The following is an 18114-nucleotide window of genomic DNA, read 5'->3' on the forward strand; positions in this document are numbered from 1 at the left end:
AGGAGCCACCCAGGTGCCCGGTAATTCCTTTTTTATATTATCGGATTATTTCATTATTTATTAGTCAGCATGTAGTACATCATTAATTTTTGATGTAGTATTCAACTGGGCGTTATAGGAAACTAATGAATAGGTACACCTTTATATGTGGGTTTCATCAGAGGCTAAGGCGCAAGTAAATTACTTAAGCAATTGTCTTAGATTCTGATAGTTCTTAAATGAGCAAAATTGTCATATCTCCTTCAATCCATACCTAATGGATTCTTGGGGAGTTCCTTATGATAAATTGGCTAATTGAAGAAAAACAAAACTTAAAAAATACAGATAACATTCTGGTATCACCCAAAAGTTGTCTACTTCAACTTCATAGAATACACTAGAGAAGAGAAACAGCTGGGAGAATTTTATGCAGCAGGACCTGCTGACCCCTCTCTTTGGATCAGTGCAAAGGAGAGACAGCCAGAGATAAATTTCACTGATTCATGAAATAGATAATGAATGAATAATGTTTGGATTATCAGTGAAATGGCAAGAGAAGTTGAAATGTTAATAACAAGAAGCTCTGGAGAAGATATATGTGAACGGACATTCTATAATAAGAATTCGGTGTGAGGACTTTGTGTCCTATTTTGATTCTCCACAATAGCCATCCCCAAAGACATCCATTATAGTAAATGGTGGCAAGAGAGCTCATTCTATGGATGTAAGCTTCTTTTCCTGCTGTCAGCCCACCCCCACTCCATGCTTGCATAATGACCTCATAAAATTATATTGATAGCAGAGATAGATATTATTCATGGGTTCAAAAACCTATATTTCTTTTCTCCAAAGCTGGCTACTACCATCACTTGGTATTAACATGATGTGGAATACTGAATAATGGCCTCCAAATATGTCTACTTCCTAACCCTGGAACCTGTGAATGTTACTTTATATGGCAAAAGACAACTTGTGGATGTGATTAAATGAAGAATATTGACATAGGAAATTTATTCTGGACTTTCTAAGTGGTCCATTACCAGAATACAGAGGCCCCCAAACCAAAAGGTGTTGCTACATGTTCCAGCTACTCTGGATCCTGTTAGTTAGAAGGCTTACTGCACAAAAGTGGAATGCTTCTACAAGCGGACAACATAATGGTTACAGTGATTTTGAACTTGAACCTGTCACCTGACTACTTTAGGTTCCTCAGACTTTTGAGAATGATTGATCCTGATAGAAGAATAAAAGAGTGCATCTGTATCTGAGGGAAATCTCTAGGGTGTCTTTTAATACTTTGATCACAAGTAGTAAATGTTAATGAAAGAACTAAATATTCTCAGAACCAAAAATGGTTCAGAATTTTCTAGAAGAAAGCTTAAGCCAATTTATGGGGTTAAAATAACCACAAATAGTAGAGGTATTGAGAAAAATGGACAGATAACAGCTGATGGGAGAAGGAAGTAATAACAACTATGACCCCAGAATTAGTTTCAGTAATCAGGAAAACAGAGATATGCCTATTTTATTTCTTGTTACATTATATCACACATTAGTCAATGGTTTTTACCTTCTTTCTCTTCTTTTAAGCAAGTTTTGCTCATTGTGTTTAAATTTATAATTAAAATTGACAACTTTATAATTACAGCTATCAATGTAATAAATTATTGCAGGTTATTAAAGAAGATTGTGATTCAGTTAGGAAAGGAATGACCATCTCCACAGAGGAACACTCTTTTTGGGATAATAATAATCACTTCTTCAGAGGAATAAAGACAGTTTCATCATATCAAAGGAAAGGACAAAATCATTGTCATGATTCCTTTACCGGTTTAATTTGGTAGAAGGAAATGCTTGATTTATTAAATGGGTGGACTATAACATATCATTTGTTATTAACTCAAAATGATATCTGTCTTCCCTTACATTCATCCATTCATTCTAAGGGGGAAGCCAGCAATTTATTTTCTAGTACTTCTCTCCAGTATTATTGTGATTATGCTAATGAACAGCAGTTGGAAGATGGAAGGGAAGAGGGGTCATTATTCTTTGGCTGAAGCTGAAGGAAGAGGTGAGTCTTAAGGAGAATATCAGGTAAGCGTTTCTGAACCTGCTGACCCAGAATGGTAAGAAGCTAAGACCTATGGGGGCAACTTCTCTGGGATTCCTGAGCTTTATAGAGGCTTCCCTGCAAACTCATCGTCAGCTTTCTCATTCCCTACAGCAGGCAGCTGAGCTTATATCCAAAGTCTCCCCTGAAATTCTGGCAATTCCTGTTTTAATGACTGCACGACTCCAGCAGCAACCTTCTTGGCCTTTGCTGCTCTGGCCCTTTCACAGTTGTGCAAGCTTTTTTAATGCATCGTATTTCTATTTTCTATTTGGAATAATGAGTGATTTTTCCTCTCTTGAGTGAACTCTCACTGATTCTACAGTGTAATGGGAGATAAATAATTAAGAATCACAATGACTGGGGTGCCTGGGTGACTCAGTGGGTTAAGCCTCTGCCTTTGGCTCAGGTCATGATCTCAGGGTCCTAGGATTGAGCCCCTCATCACTCTCTCTGCTCAGCAGGGAGCCTGCTTCCCTCTTTCTCTCTGCCTGCCTCTCTGCCTACTTGTGATCTCTGGCTGTCAAATAAATAAAATAAAAATCTTAAAAAAAAAAGAATCACAATGACCTTTTATAAAATCTCTTACAGAAACATGCATAATCTAAATGATAACTGTGAGAGAAATGCATTATAAGAAACTCCTCAGTACAACCAGAAAACATATTATGTCCCCCATAAGGAAGGGGTGGTTGAATGAATGAACAAACAACGAATGAATAAACAGATGAGTGAATCTGGGTGGATAACAAGGAGTGATATGAAGGAAGAAGAATGAAACTGGAAAAATGAAACTCATTGAAAGTGTGAGTTTGTAAGATATATTTTAAATTGGCTTACTAACACCTATGCCAAATGTTTTCAAAGGTGCCACATCTGGGAAGCAAGAACTATAATTTGCAGACTCTCTTGCAATTCAGGTTCTGGATGGGATTTAGGTTATTCCTGCAAGATGCCCTAAGTGCCACTTTGCCACTGAATTTCTAGGGAAAGAGAAGCAGAAGTTGTATCTTCATGGTTCTGGCCCATAACTGAAGAAAGACAAGGTGACTTTGAGCCAGCTGCTGTAGCACTCAGCCTTCCATTCTGCAACTCTCCTCATGGATCAGAAGCAATGACTCCCTGATGGCCAGATCTGTGAAATCCTTTGAAGAATTTTCTGAAAGACCAGCCTTAAACCTATTCTTTAGCTTTTCCAATAATTCTGTGTCACCTTAAATCTATTCTTTAGCTTTTCCAATAATTCTGTGTCACCCACATTTATATATATATATATATATATATATATATATATATATATATATATATATTTGTTTAGGTAGGGTAGATCCCATTGTCTATAATAATAACTTTTACCAATAAATATTGTCCCCAAACAGATGTAATAACACAGAAGAGCACAGAAGGACAAAGAATATGGTGTACACAAGGATTCCAGTGGTTTTCTATAACTGAAGAACAAATGATATGTGGGGGAAGGCAAACCATAAGGCTGGAGTTTTGGGTGCCAGTCAATAAATGACAAGAATTATATAGCATTGAAATTACACTAGACATTTACATCACATTTTGTATTTCTAAAATATATTTAAAGACCCTCCCTTTCCCATCTTTACCTATCCTTAGCCAGGTTCATCATGTTAAATATATACAGATTATTTCTATTATATTTGAAAAAGAAGGACATGAGCAGGAGTTCCTATTAAATGCCAGGCACTAGCTAACTAATTTACAGAGGTCTTGCAATTTTTTTCAAAGGTACAAATATTGGACCATATCCTTATGTTTAAACAAAAATCTTACCTTTAGAACCAGATTCAGCATGACTGACATTTGGAGATTCATTAATTTATTCAACCAATATTGAATACCAAAAAAGGGTCAAGCCACCATACTCTAGGTCCATTGATATATAAGATCTCTGTAACAGAAAGAAAATAAAAATTCTTCCCAATTTCCATACCTTATCCTGTTTTGTTTCCTCAAGATTTAATACACTGTTTGGGTTGTAGTTGGTCCTCAACGTTAATTGTTGAATGACTTAATGGAAAGACTCTCTCAACTATTTCTATCCAAGGAAATCTATTCTGTTTTGTAGTTTTGGAAAAAAAAATATTGTCAATGAAGCATCCCTCATTTTATGTGGTATTGCTGTCCAATTTTTCACAGTCCCCAGAGCCGAAAGCAGTGATTTACATAAAGAAAATACTCAAAATGGATAAGTATATGAATAAGTTGGAAGCTGATTCAGATATCATATCTAACAGATTAAGACATTAGTGTAAGAGATGATGTAGAGGCATTACCATAAATGGACATTGACTTGATGATAGTTTACCAGAACTGTTAACATGTAACTGCTCACGTGTGGAAAAAAAAATGTATTCTTTCAGAAAATCAGGATGTAAGCCACACAAAACACATGATGGTTGTCAATATCTGCTTTTTTGTATGGTGGTAACAATTTAGTGAACTCTGTATAGTTTATAAAATATTATTCAGTGTTCTATTAAAGAGTATCTCACTGGGATTATTTGGCTAACTTAATTGTCCAGAACTTATCACCCTTGATTAAACTGACAGAACTAAATTTCAGGGCCTACAAAGATGAAGACCATTTTAATGATATTCTGAAAAACTTAGTCATGGCTAGATTGAAACCTCCAGGGTGAACCCTTCTGAGATATGAACTTATTTTTTTATCTTAGTTTTCCTTCTAAAATCCTAGCAATTTAAATAGTGTAGGTACCAAAGAGTCTGCTCTAAGTGACTAATCATTTGATATTTTTCCATACTCTACTTAATATTCTTTTATTTTCAGTAATCATAAATACTAAGGTAATACTATTGCTACTGAAAATAAATTGAACTGAACTAAAATTGAAGCACCTGTTCACAATATATATTTATTAAGGGCTTAACAGAGAAAATTATTGTCACCCTATTTCATTTTCCCTGATCCTTCTTATGAGTTAAAACTCTTGATATTACATGGGATGCTGAAATTACTGTTTGTGGTCTAAGGTGTGATTCAATTCAAGGGAAACAGAAACCACTATCTCAGCCAATGAGCCACTTACCATTATGCAGTATTATCAATGGAAAGGCAGCCAAGATATTCATTACATTTTTCTCATTATCAAAGATCACATAAAGAGGTTACAAGATTCTTTCCTAATCTCTGAATATAAGATTGTTTTCTAATTTTTCAATATCTTTATATTTGGGACAACATGATTAATTTCATCTGAAAAAAATATCATTTTCCTAGTATTTTAGAACTCATTCAAAATGTAATCTAAGGGTTTCTTTGGTCCATGTAATCTATATGTAATAGCAAAGAAGAAGTAAACAAAAGTACACAACAGTCATCTTCTTTTTGTCTCTGCTATTCCAGGAAATGATTGGCCCATTGACACTGGAAAGCAGAGTTACCAGTAATATAAAAAAGGCGAACTTACATTTCTTGGGGGCATTGATTGACCAGAAATTCAGACTTTCCTTTAACTTGATTCATTTCCTAACAGAAAACAAAAATTTTTTCACAAACTGTGGAGAATATATATATACATATATTACCATATTACTAAATATGTTTTCTTTTTCTTTTTTTTTAAAACCTTTTATTTTCTTAAACTTCTTTTTAGTGTTCCAGAATTCATTGTTTATGCACCACACCTAGTGCTCCATGCAAGACATGCCTTCCACCCACCACCAGGCTCACCCAACGTCCCACCCTCCTCCCCTCTGAAACTCTGTTTCCCAGAGTCCAGTCTCTCTTGGTTCATCTCCCCCTCCAATTTCCCAACCTCACTTCTCTCCATCTCCCCATGTCCTCCATGTTGTTCCTTATGCTCCACAAATAAGGAAAACCATATGATAATTGACTCTCTCTGCTTGGTTTATCTCACTCAGCATAATCTCTTCCAGTCCTGTCCATGTTGATACAAAAGTTGGATATTCATCCTTTCTGATGGAGGCATAATACTCCATAGTATATATGGACCATATCTTCTCCATCCATTCGTCCACTGAGGGGCATCTTTGTTTTCTCCACAGTTTGGTGACTGTGGCCATTGCTGCTATGATTGTTGGGATTCAGATGGCCCTTCTTTTCACTATATCTGTATCTTTGGAGTAAATACCCAAACTCAACACACACAAAACAAATAATCATGTCAAAAAATGGGCAGAAGACATGAACAGACACTTCTCCAAATAAGACATACAAATGGCTAGCAGACACATTAAAAAAATGTTCATCATCACTAGCCATCAGGGAGATTCAAATCGAAACCACATTGAGATACCACCTTGCACCACTTAGAATGGCCAAAATCAACATGACAGTAAACAACAAGTGTTGAAGAGGATATGGAGAAAGGGGAACCCTCTTACACTGTTGGTGGCAATGCAAGTTGGTGCAGCCACTTTGGAAAACAGTGTGGAGATTCCTTAAGAAATTAAAAATAAAGCTTCCCTATGACCCTGCAATTGGAGAATATTGTGAGAAGATAATCCCATCAGAAATTCATAAACCACAGAGTTAACAGTGATTCTCATTGAGCATTCTTTTCATTTTTTCCTTGCTCACTTGTAAGAATTTCTTCTGTGTATATGCTTCAGAGTGGAATTGCCCTAACATTTTCATGCCTAGTTCACTCTCATCAAATTTCTCTCGCTCTGTACCAATCAGCTAAATATCTTCACTAAAAAAATTAAAAGCTAGCAAATTAGAACTCCCTTGTTTTCCAACCATCAAATTTATAATTCTGCTTATTTCTGAACTCATATTTATTTCTTCCATTACCCTTAAGGAATGATCTCTATCGTTTCCTAAGACAACTCCTCTATCCTTTCTCTGGATTCTATGTCCTTCCTATCATCTATTTATCTATCATCTATCATCTATCTACCATCTATCATTTATCTATCCATTGTATTAAATGTATTTTTATACATCTTTTTTTTTGTTAGAATACATGTGGTTATCTCCAATAATAACCTGTATCATCACTATCATCTGTCATTTATTTGTGTATTTATTTTAAGGAATGCACTCCTCTTTATCTTTGAACTCTTACTCTAATGTTTTCTTTGTATATTTAAATACACTGAAAAATTTTATCTACAATTTCTTTTTTCCTCTTTACAGCTAGGTATCTTCTTTCAGTTGTAATTAAGCTCAGGTTTCTAGGCTAGAAAACTTAAAAAAGAGTGGTTTACCAGAAATTTACTTCTATCTTTTGAAATGAAACCTGAACGCTGTTAATCTGGGACTGGTATTGCAGTTCAGTTATTTGGTAACAAATTGGGTCCTTCCAATTTACTGTAGTAACATCAACAGGGTGTAGCCCTCAGCACTGTGGCTAAAAATAGCAGCTGAAGCTTTCAGCCATTGTGCTTTAGTCCAGGACACAGGAAGGAAGACAGGACAAAGTCAGAAGACACCAATGTGTGTTTGGCAGCACTCTTTTAAGAAGACTTCCTGCCCATCAAACACATCCTTTTATAACTCAAGTGCCAGATGTTAGTTACTAAGGTGAAGAGGGGGATGGAGAAGTTGCTATATTCCAAGTAACCATGGGTTTTGCCAAATTTCAGGGTTTAATTTTGCAGGAAGAAGAGGAGCTATGAAGGTGGCACCCGTCATTCCCTCCCATACCTTTTTAAACCCATCTTTTAAATTTTTCTTTCCCAACTCTGATGTGTTGTCTGGCATTCATCTCCACTTCTCCATTAAAACTTCTTGCAAAGGTCATCAATGAAATCTACTCCTATATGCCCCCTTTCTCTCCTCACCCAACTAGTGTTCTCAGTAGATACAAGATTGATAATTAACTATTTCCTGGGAGAGCTTCTTTTATGACTCATGGAAGAAAATACTCCTCAGCTATGTATACATGTATTTTCTATCTTTGTCGCCTATTCAAGGTCTTCTTTCTCCACCCAAATTTTAAATATTAGAATGCATCAGAGCTAAGCTTTGGTCACTCTCCTCATTTTACACCTCTCACAGTCATCTCATTCAATTATGTGGTAGTAAGCATCATCTTCAAAATCTTCAAATTTATATCCATTAGCTTCCCTGACATTATAAGTTAACTCCTGATGTCAGAGACACCTCAGACCACACCTCCTGAGAACATCCACCCTTGACCACACTCAACTCTACCTAAATTGTACTTCCCCATTATAATTTCCTATGGTCCTGTGTTTTTCCCTTAAGTACATGTTTATGCATTTTTAATTTGATATTTGTCTTCTTTCTCTCAGCACTAGACTCAAAAGGCAGGGACAATGCCTGGAGTATAGTGTTATTTAATAAGTATTTATTGAATGATGAGATGATTTAACCAGTGACATGGAGCAAATGTCACGATGGGCATCTGCAGAAAGTACGCAGGGCACATACGTCAGAGGAATTATTTAAAGTACAAGTACAGGAAATTATGCCATGGAGGAAGGAATGAGACTCACAGCAGGACCGGAAAAGACCATTGTAAAAGAAAAATAAATCACCTTCTCCAGAAAATGGAGTGAAATGTGTCCAGTAAAACAGCACAGGAAACAGAGACCATAAAAAAGGGATTTTATAAAGATATGCAGGCTGAGCAGTGAAGTTCTTATAAGCAGATGCTGTGCTAAAGCAGAGTGTGAACACCTCATGTGACTTGAGTGAGAGTAGAAGAGCTGATAAATCAGACAGTTGCATAGGAAGAGCAACAGAATCACCTCTGCCCAGAGCACTCACAACACTTTGCTGTCAGAGGAGAGACTTGAGTGGACACAGCCATAGAACATGACTGTGAGTCACCACAGGATTCACTTATAAACTGGAGTCATAGTTTCTGCATTGTATGTTTTTCATGTTCCTGATAACCAACTTCTTATTTCAAACCCCAATATGGTAACATTTGTGACTGCTTGCCTTTTGCTAGACACCTTTGTAAGGGCTTTATTTATATCAGTTTGTTGAATTTTTTCATAATAAATTGATGAGGAAAGAAGTATTATCCTCTCCCTTTTATGGATGAGGAACAAAGACATGAAAACCTAAGTAATTTGCTTTTGGTCACACAGGTAGTAAAAGGAGAAACTGTATTTGAATCTTACAGTAACTGGTGTCCTATCATACTATGTTGCCTTGTACTTAAAATATTTCAGAATTAATAATATTAAAAATATAAGAAAGTATTGATGGATACTGAAAAATTTTCCAGACAAGTAACAAACTCATCCAACCACATGTTGTTACAGTTACAAAAGATGCACAATGAAATGTTGTATCTTTTTATAAATTTAATTTAATTTGTGTGTGTGTGTGTTCCAAAATTCATTGTTTATGCACCTCACCTAGTGCTCCATGCAATACACGCCCACCACCAGGTTCGCCCAACCACCCACCTCCATCCCCTTCAAAACCCTCAGTTTGTTTCTCAGAGTCCACAGTCTCTCATGGTTTGTCTCCCCCTCCAATTTCCCCCAACTCACTTCTCCTCCCCATCTCCCAATGTCCTCCATTATTCCTTATGTTATATTCCAAGTGAAACCATCTGATAATTGACTTCCTCTGTTTGACTTATTTCACTCAGAATAATCTCCTCCAGTACAATCCATGCTGATACAAAAGTTGGGTAATCATCCTTTCTGATGGAGGCATCATACTCCATTGTATATATGGACCACATCTTCTTTATCCATTCTTCCATTGAAGGGCATCTTGGTTCTTTCCACAGTTTGGCGACCATGAACATTGCTGCTATAAACATTGGGATACAGATGGCCCTTCTTGTCACTATATCTGTATCTTTGATGTAAATACCCACTAGTGCAATTGCAGGATCATAGGGTAGCTCTATTTTTAATTTCTTAAGGAATCTCCACACTGTTTTCTAAAGTGGCTGCACAAACTTGCATTCCCACCAACAGTGCGAGAGGGTTCCCCTTTCTCCATATCTTCTTCAACACTTGTTGTTTACTGTCTTGTTAATTTTGGCCTTTCTAACTGGTGTAAGGTGATATCTCAATGTGGTTTTGATTTGAATCTCCCTGACAGCTAATGATGATGAAAATTTTTTTCATGTGTTTGTTAGTCATTTGTATGTCTTATTTGGAGAAGTGTCTGTTCATGTCTTCTGCACATTTTTTTGACATGATTATCTGTTTTGTGAGTGTTGAGTTTGAGGAGTTCTTCATAGATCTTGGATATCAGCCCTTTGTCTGTACTGTCATTTGCAAATATCTTTTCCCATTCTCTGGGTTGCCTCTTTGTTTTGTTGACTGTTTCCTTTGCTGTACAGAAGCTTTTGATCTTCTTGAAGTCCCAAAAGTTCATTTTTGCTTTCGTTTTCTTTGCCTTTGGGGCCACATCTTGAAAGAAGTTGCTGTGGCCGAAGACAAAGAGGTTACTGCCTATGTTCTTCTCTAGGATTTGGATAGATTCCTGCCTCACGTTGAGGTCTTTTATCTATTTTGAGTTTATCTTTGTGTATGGTGTGAGAGAATGGTCGAGTTTCATTATTCTATACATAGCTGTCCAATTTTCCCAGCACCATTTATTGAAGAGACTTTTTTCCACTGTATATTTTTTCCTGCATCCATTCCTGATTAAAACCCTTCAAAGTATAGGGATAGGGGGAATATTCCTCAACTTCATAAAATCTATCTATGAAAAACTCACAGCATATATCATCCTCAATGGGAAAAAGCTGACAGCTTCCCTTTGAAATCAGGAACACGACAAGGATGTCCACTCTTGCCAATGTTGTTCAACATAGTACTAGAATTCCTAGCAACAGCAATCAGACAACAAAAAGAAATAAAAGGTATTCAAATTGGCAAAGAAAGAAATATGCAGAGGGAAGAAACAGCGGGTAGGAATACATGAATTATTACCATGACTTTTTTAGTGAATCAAAATAATCCAAAAATAAAAAAGATGTTTGATTATGAAGTTAAATATTATTTTAGCTATGTTGGTTGCAGAACAGAACTTACTAATAAGAAAATGTAATATCTCTAGTAGTTATTATTTTGAATTTAAATAACAGGAAGTAACAGGTTCCTTTTACTTTTGTAAAAAGTAATTTTTTCTTAATCATGTATTATCAAAGATTTAATGAACTTTAGTTTTTCCAGTGATGATTAGGCTGACCATATGCTGGTTCTATTTGTTCTTTTTTTTTTTTTTTTTAATTTATTTGACAGAGAGAGAGATAGAATCACAAGTAGGCAGAGCAGCAGGCAGAGAGAGAGGGAGAAGCAGGCTCCCCGCTGAGCAGAGAGCCCGATGCGGGGCTTGATCCCAGGACCCTGAGATCATGACCTGAGCAGAAGGCAGAGGCTTAACCCACTGAGCCACCCAGGTGCCCCTCTATTTGTTCTTTTAGTTAAACTGCCTTCAGTGGAAGGGAATACCTGCATGATTCAAAGACATGGCCACAACAGGGCAGAGGACATTACCCACTGTCTTATCGTGCTGAGAGAGTAGGTTTTCCTCTCTACCCCTTTTCTCTACCATTTTATTGTATCTGTAAAGAGGAAATGTTGGCAACATAGGGTTTATGATCATTTGGTTTTCAAATATCCAAAAGCTAACTTTTATTTTTCTAATTGACTATGAGATTTTCTTTCTTTTCTTTTTCTTTTTCTTTGTCAGCTGTGAGATTTTCTTAAATCCTATGAATATTCTTGTGAAAGAATTAAAAAATTAGGCAACTTGAAATTTGAATTGCATCTGTCTCCCCCATAGGAAAATGGTTCATGAAGACATGAACCTGGCCGTCATTGTAGCCCCAGCATGTACTCAAAATGTCAAAGGTTGTCTGTGGGTATTTACTGAACTTAAAATAAAACCAATTAAAACAAAGCAAGAAAGATCCTAAAAACCCAAACACTTTGCCCTTTTCAAAACTGAGGGATATATATATATATATATATATATATATATATATATGAAAGGAATTTCAAATACAGTTAAGATAAATTTAGTGGCATGCATGTCAAGAGGGCATAAAAAATATCTAAATATAACATATCTTGAAAACCGTGATTTAAATTTCTTATGTCACAAAGGAATCAGAAACCGAGAGAGGAAAGAGACTTGTTGAGAAAATACACAAATATGTGTGCCAGAGCAGAGATTACAAATCTGCATTCTTTTTGTATTCAAAATGTCATCAAATACATGCAGTCCTTTGAGCTTCACATAAATTTTGCTTTATTCACAGCTATTGAGATGGGAGTCACATATTCTATCTGCTTTACCTGGGGATACTAAGTGAGAGGTTTATATTTTTTCTTACATGCCTCTGACTTTGAGCTCTGCATATATTAAAATAATTCCACTTACAGATCACCTTATCATCTTATATGACTGCCCTGTTCAAATCCAGTTGGGCCAGCTATGAAAATTATTCTTTGTCTGACTTTCCCAACTTCTTTTCTCCACCCACTCTCTTCTCTTATCCCTAATGCTTACTTATTTATTATGCAGAAGAATTCATGTATCTATTTTTCTTTTACAAGTGAAGCCTGTTACACCCACTATTCTCCATCTCCAAATATTTAGCTAGGTATTTTCTCAAATAGAAATCATCCATTTTGGGGCTCCTGGGTGGCTCAGTGGGTTAAAGCCTCTGCCTTCGACTCAGGTCATGATCCCAGGGTCCTGGGATCGAGCCCTGCATCGGGCTCTCCGCTCTGTGGAGAGCCTGCTTTCTCCTCTCTCTCTGCCTGCCTCTCTGCCTACTTGTGATCTCTGTCTGTCAAATAAATAAATAAAATCTAAAAAAAAAAAAAAAGAAATCATCCATTTTTATTTTTTTTCTAAAAAGTAACCATTATTTTTGAGCTTGTAATAGAATAGATTTTCACCTAGATTCCATTTCTTCAAATTATTACCAAAAATAGTTATCCTATAGAGTTCACATAATTTTAAAAAGAAAATTTTTTTTCTGCCTTTATCAAGATAAGATGCAATCTAAAAAAGAAAGTTAAAAAAATGAAAACCTCTACTGTGACTGTTGAAAAAGTCTGTCTCCTCTTCAGAAATCTAATGGATTTGGCAATCACACTGAGTCTAACTTTATCCTTAAGGATGACACTTGTAGCCCTTTATCATGTTCCACATAATTTCTGTATATGTACAATGGAATTTATGCTTTATTTTTGAAAATATAACTCATATGGTTATACAATTCAAATGATATACAAAGATATTAGTAAATATGAAAGCCCATGACAGTTCTCCACCCAGGGTCACCATATTGCACGACTCCAAGTGGCATATCACATAAAAGACAATAGTAGTGGGGTTACTTAGAAGACAACTTCAGCCTCAAATTGGGTGTGACTTCACACCTGACTCCACTTCCTAGAGGAAATTGCTATTTTTAAATCAACTTTTAAAAGACATAATTTATGCACAACAAACTAAGACCACTGAAAATGTACAAATTAATAATTTTGAGAAGTGCCTATAAACATGAAATCTTCATCCCATTCAAGACACAGAGCATTTTCCTTTCTCCAGAAGTTTTTGGTCTGTTGCTTTTCAGACCGTCCTTCCCATAACCATGAGGCTCAGTTCAACCATTAACTGGCTTTCTGTCACTTATGATTTTGCTCTATCCAGAAATGCACATAAATGAACTCAAGATATGTGTATCTTTTGAGTCTAGCATTGTTCACTCACCATACATTTTCAGAAAAGTACTTATTCGTATTATTGAGTGCATCAGTAGTTTGATCCTTTAGGTAACTGATGAGTATTCCATTGTATGCATATTTTAATGTTTCTTTATCCATTCACCTGCTTATAGACCTTTTATTGTTTCCTTTTGGGGCTGTTATAAATAATGTTTCTATAAACATTCAAGTAGAAGCCTCTGTATTTTCATTTCCCTTTGGTAAATAATTAGGAGTGAAATTGAGGAAAGATAAACTACCATATAACATTTCCACCAGAAACATATGAAGATTCCATTTTGCTATCCCTAATACTACCTTTAAAAAATATATTTATGCCCTTGTAATGAGTTACTAATTGGTAACTAATTTGATTTCAATTTGTATTTTCCTGATGGCTACAGGTGTAAGCATCTTTATATGTGTTTGGGGCCCATTTATATATCTTTTTTTGTGAAGTGCCTTTTTAAAACTTTTGCCCATTTTTACTAGATTACTTTTCATCTTATCATTGAGTTATATATATTGATTTATACATTCTGGAAAAGTTCTTTATCAGATGTATGTGTTATATATTTTTTTCCTCATTCTTTGGCTAGCCTTTTGTTCTCTAATATTATAATTCAAAGTCTAACTTTTATATTAAGTCCAATTTATTGATACTTTTGTCTTTATTTGTGTTTTATCTAAGTATACATGAACCTTCTTAAGATTACAAAGATTTTTTTCTCCTACATTCTGTCCTAAAACATTTATAGTTTTAACTCTCACATTTAGATCTATAGTAAATCTTGATAGCAGATAGTACACATCCTCCAATTTGGTTCTCCTTTTTAAAAATTAGTTTGACTGTTTTACACCTTTTGCACTATTATATATTCTTAAAATCAACCTATTAATGTTTACAAATGAACAAAAAATACCACGACTTTAACTGGGATTACATTTAATCCCTCATTCAATTTAGGATAAATTTTCATCCTAACAATACAGAGTTCTCTATTCCAAGAACATAGTAAGTCTTTATGTTCATTTATGTATTTAACAGTAATCAGCAGAGCTTATCATTTTCAGTGTACAGTTCTTATACATATATATTTTAATTTATCCCTAAGTATTTCATATTTTGATACAATTTTATTTGGAATTATACTTTTATACTTTTTTATTTCTTTTATAATTGTTTGTTGTTAGTACCTAAAGATATTTATTTTTGAATAGTAACTGTATGCCTTTCAATCTTACTAAACTTACTGTCTAGTAGTTTTTGTTTAAAGATTTCTTAGGCTACTTAATAGGATCACTTATGCTATCTTTGAATAAAGAAGATTTTACTTGTTTCTCTCAATCTGTATGCCTTCCCCCTTTTTTTCTTACTACAATTACCAGTACCACCAGCACAATTTTGAATAAAAAAGAAGAGACAGCATCCTTGCCTTGTTTTCAGTTGTGGTGGAGGTGGGCAGAAGGAGGATCTTTAGTCTTTTATTGAGAAGTATATTACCTGTATATATGCTCTTTATGAAGTTGAGGAATTTCTTATCTATTTTAGTTTACTAATTTTTTTTAACCATAAATGAACACTGTTAAATACTTTTCTTCATTTATTGGCATGCTCCTTTTTTTTCTGTGTTAGTCTATTAAATTTTTAACATACATTAATTGATTTTCAAATATAAAGCAAACTGGAATTCCTGAAATAAATCCCAATTGGTCATAATGTGTAGTATCTTTCATGTAGTGTTAGATATCTTTTGCTAAAAATTTGATAAGGATTTATATATCTATGTTTATGAGAAATTTTGGTATATAGTATGCTTTTCTTGTCTTAATATAATCTTGGTATGAGAATACCGATCTCATAAAATAGGTTGGGAAATATTCCCCTATTCAAAGTGATTTTTTGTAAGTTTGCTATTATTTCTCCCTTAAATATTTAATGAATTTTTCCTTGAAAATATTTGAGTCTAGAATTCTTTCAACTACTTTTTTTTTTTACTTTTGATTTACTTAATAGATATAAAGCTGTCATAGACAGAATAAAGGTCTCTCAAAGATGTCTACATCTTAAGTTCTTAAACATCTGACTATGTTACTTTACATGACAAAGGAGAATTAAGATAACAATTACTAACCAGCTGACTTTAAAATGGCAAGATTATCCTTATTATCTGTTTAGACCAAATGAAATCATCAGAGTCCTAAACATAGAAGAGGAAGATAGAAAAACCAGACTCAGAATGAAGCAATTTGGAAAAAATTCAACTGCTCATTGCTAACTTAGAGGACAGATGAAAGGGCATGAACCAAAGAATTCATGTGTCCTCTGAAAGATGGAAAAAGGTTCTTCCCTAAGGCTTCTTGAAGAATGACAGTTCTACTGATACCTTGGTTTCAGTTCAGTGAATCCCGTTTTGGACATCTGACCTCCAGAAATATAAGATAATACATTTATGTTGTTTTAAGTTGCCAAGTTTGTTGTGATTTGTTATACCAGCAATAGAAAACTAATATAAAAGTTCTTGATATTTTCTATTTCTTATCATGTGAGTTTTGGTTAAGTGTGTCTTTCCAGCAATTATTCATTCTGTCTATGTTGTCAAATTCATCATGCAAATCTATTTATAGTATTACTTATTAATTTTAATGACTATGGATATGTAGTGGTATACCTTCTTCATTCCTAATGTTGGTATTTGGTGTTCTCCCCCTTTCTTGAACAGTCTAGTTAGAATTTTACACATATATTTTTAAATATTTCAAAGAACCACCTTTATTTTTATTAATATTTTTCTATTGCATGCTTTTCTTCCTGTTCCGTTTATTTCATCTCCTTATTGGTTACTTTCTTCCTTTCACCTGAGTTTAATTTGCTCTTCTTTATTCTCACTTCCAAAATGAAAACTTGGATCTTCAATTTTATAGTATTAATTTTCTGAATGTAAGAATTTGAAGTCATACATTTTCTTCCAAAGCTCCATTTTAGCAGCATCAGACTAGTTTTGATGTATTGTGTTTTCATTGTCATTCAGTTAAAAACTGTTTGCCTTCATGTTGTTTAGAAATGAATTAACTAATTTCTACATATTTGGTTCCTTTCAATAAATTTTATGGTTTCTGATATAATTTTTTGATATAATTTTATTGTGATCAGAAAACATACTCTAACATTTTGAGCTTTTGAAATGAAATCTATTATAGCCCATCACATGGTCTCTCTTACTGAATTTCTATATGGGCTTGAAAGAAGTGTTCTTTTTTACAGTTATTGACTGTGGTTTTCTATAAATGCAAATTAAGTTAAGGGAGTTTGTGGTGTCATTTATATCTTTTATATCCTTACTGATTATTTTTCTAGTTAATCTTTTCATTGCTAAATGACGGGAATTAGTCTCCAACTATAATTGTGAATTTTTATACATTTTTATTCAGTTTTGACAATTTGGACTTCATTATTTTTGAGGGATTTTCAATAGGCTCATATATAATTATAGTAGTTATACTTTCAGAATATATTGATCCTTTTACTGTTATTAAGTGTTCACTTTTTTTGCCTGCAGTGCTTCTTGTCTTAACGTGAACAGGGCCAGAAAGATTGAGAAGAAATCACAGGCAGGGATTTGCTCAAAACAGATATATGCAATATATCTGAATAAGAATTTAGAACAACAATCATAAAATAACTAGCCAGGCTTGAAAGAAGCATAGAGGACCCCAAACAACCCTTGCTCCAGAGATAAAAGGCTTAAAAATTAGCCATGCCAAAAAAAAAAAAAAAAAAAACTCTGAGATGCAAAACTGACTGGATGTTATCACAATGAGGATGGAAGAAGCAGAGGATTGGATAAGTGATACAGAAGATAAAATTATTGAAAATAATGAAGCTGAAAAGAAAAGGGAAAGAAAACTATTAGATCATGAATATAGACTTAGGGAACTCAGCGATTCCACAAAATGTAATAATGTCTGTATTATGGGAGTGTCAGAAGAAAAGCAGAGAAAAGGGGCAGAAGGTTTATTTGAAAAAAAAATATAGCTGAGAACTTCCATAATCTGGAGAAGGAAACAGGCATTCAAGTCCAAGAGGCAGAGAGCACTCCCCTCAAAATCAACAAAAACAGGTCAACACCAAGACATATGTATCATAGTGAAACTTGCAAAATGCAAAGATAAGGAGAGAATTCTGAAAGTAAGTAAGGACAAAATTCCTTAACCTACAAGGATAGACACATAAAGTTAGCAACAGTCCTGTTCACAGAAACTTGATTGTCCAGAAGAGAGTGATATGATATATTCAATATGATAAAGGGAAAAATATGCAGCCATGAAAACTG

At 34.5% G+C, this 18114-nt stretch overlaps 1 long non-coding RNA gene across 1 annotated transcript in view; it reads right to left on the reverse strand.

Annotated features, from left to right (window-relative positions):
- LOC308346099 overlaps positions 1-18114 on the reverse strand; it is an 89367-nt gene that overhangs the window by 58301 nt on the left and 12952 nt on the right. The window contains exons 2-3 of the long non-coding RNA XR_013967140.1: positions 5551-5609; positions 3893-4010 (exon numbers count right to left, since the gene is read on the reverse strand). This is a non-coding gene — a long non-coding RNA (uncharacterized lncRNA). The remainder of the gene's footprint in view (positions 1-3892; positions 4011-5550; positions 5610-18114) is intronic.

Source organism: Martes martes (assembly GCF_963455335.1).
Source record: "Martes martes genome assembly, chromosome: 7".
In the NCBI taxonomy this organism is placed as follows: domain Eukaryota; kingdom Metazoa; phylum Chordata; class Mammalia; order Carnivora; family Mustelidae; genus Martes; species Martes martes.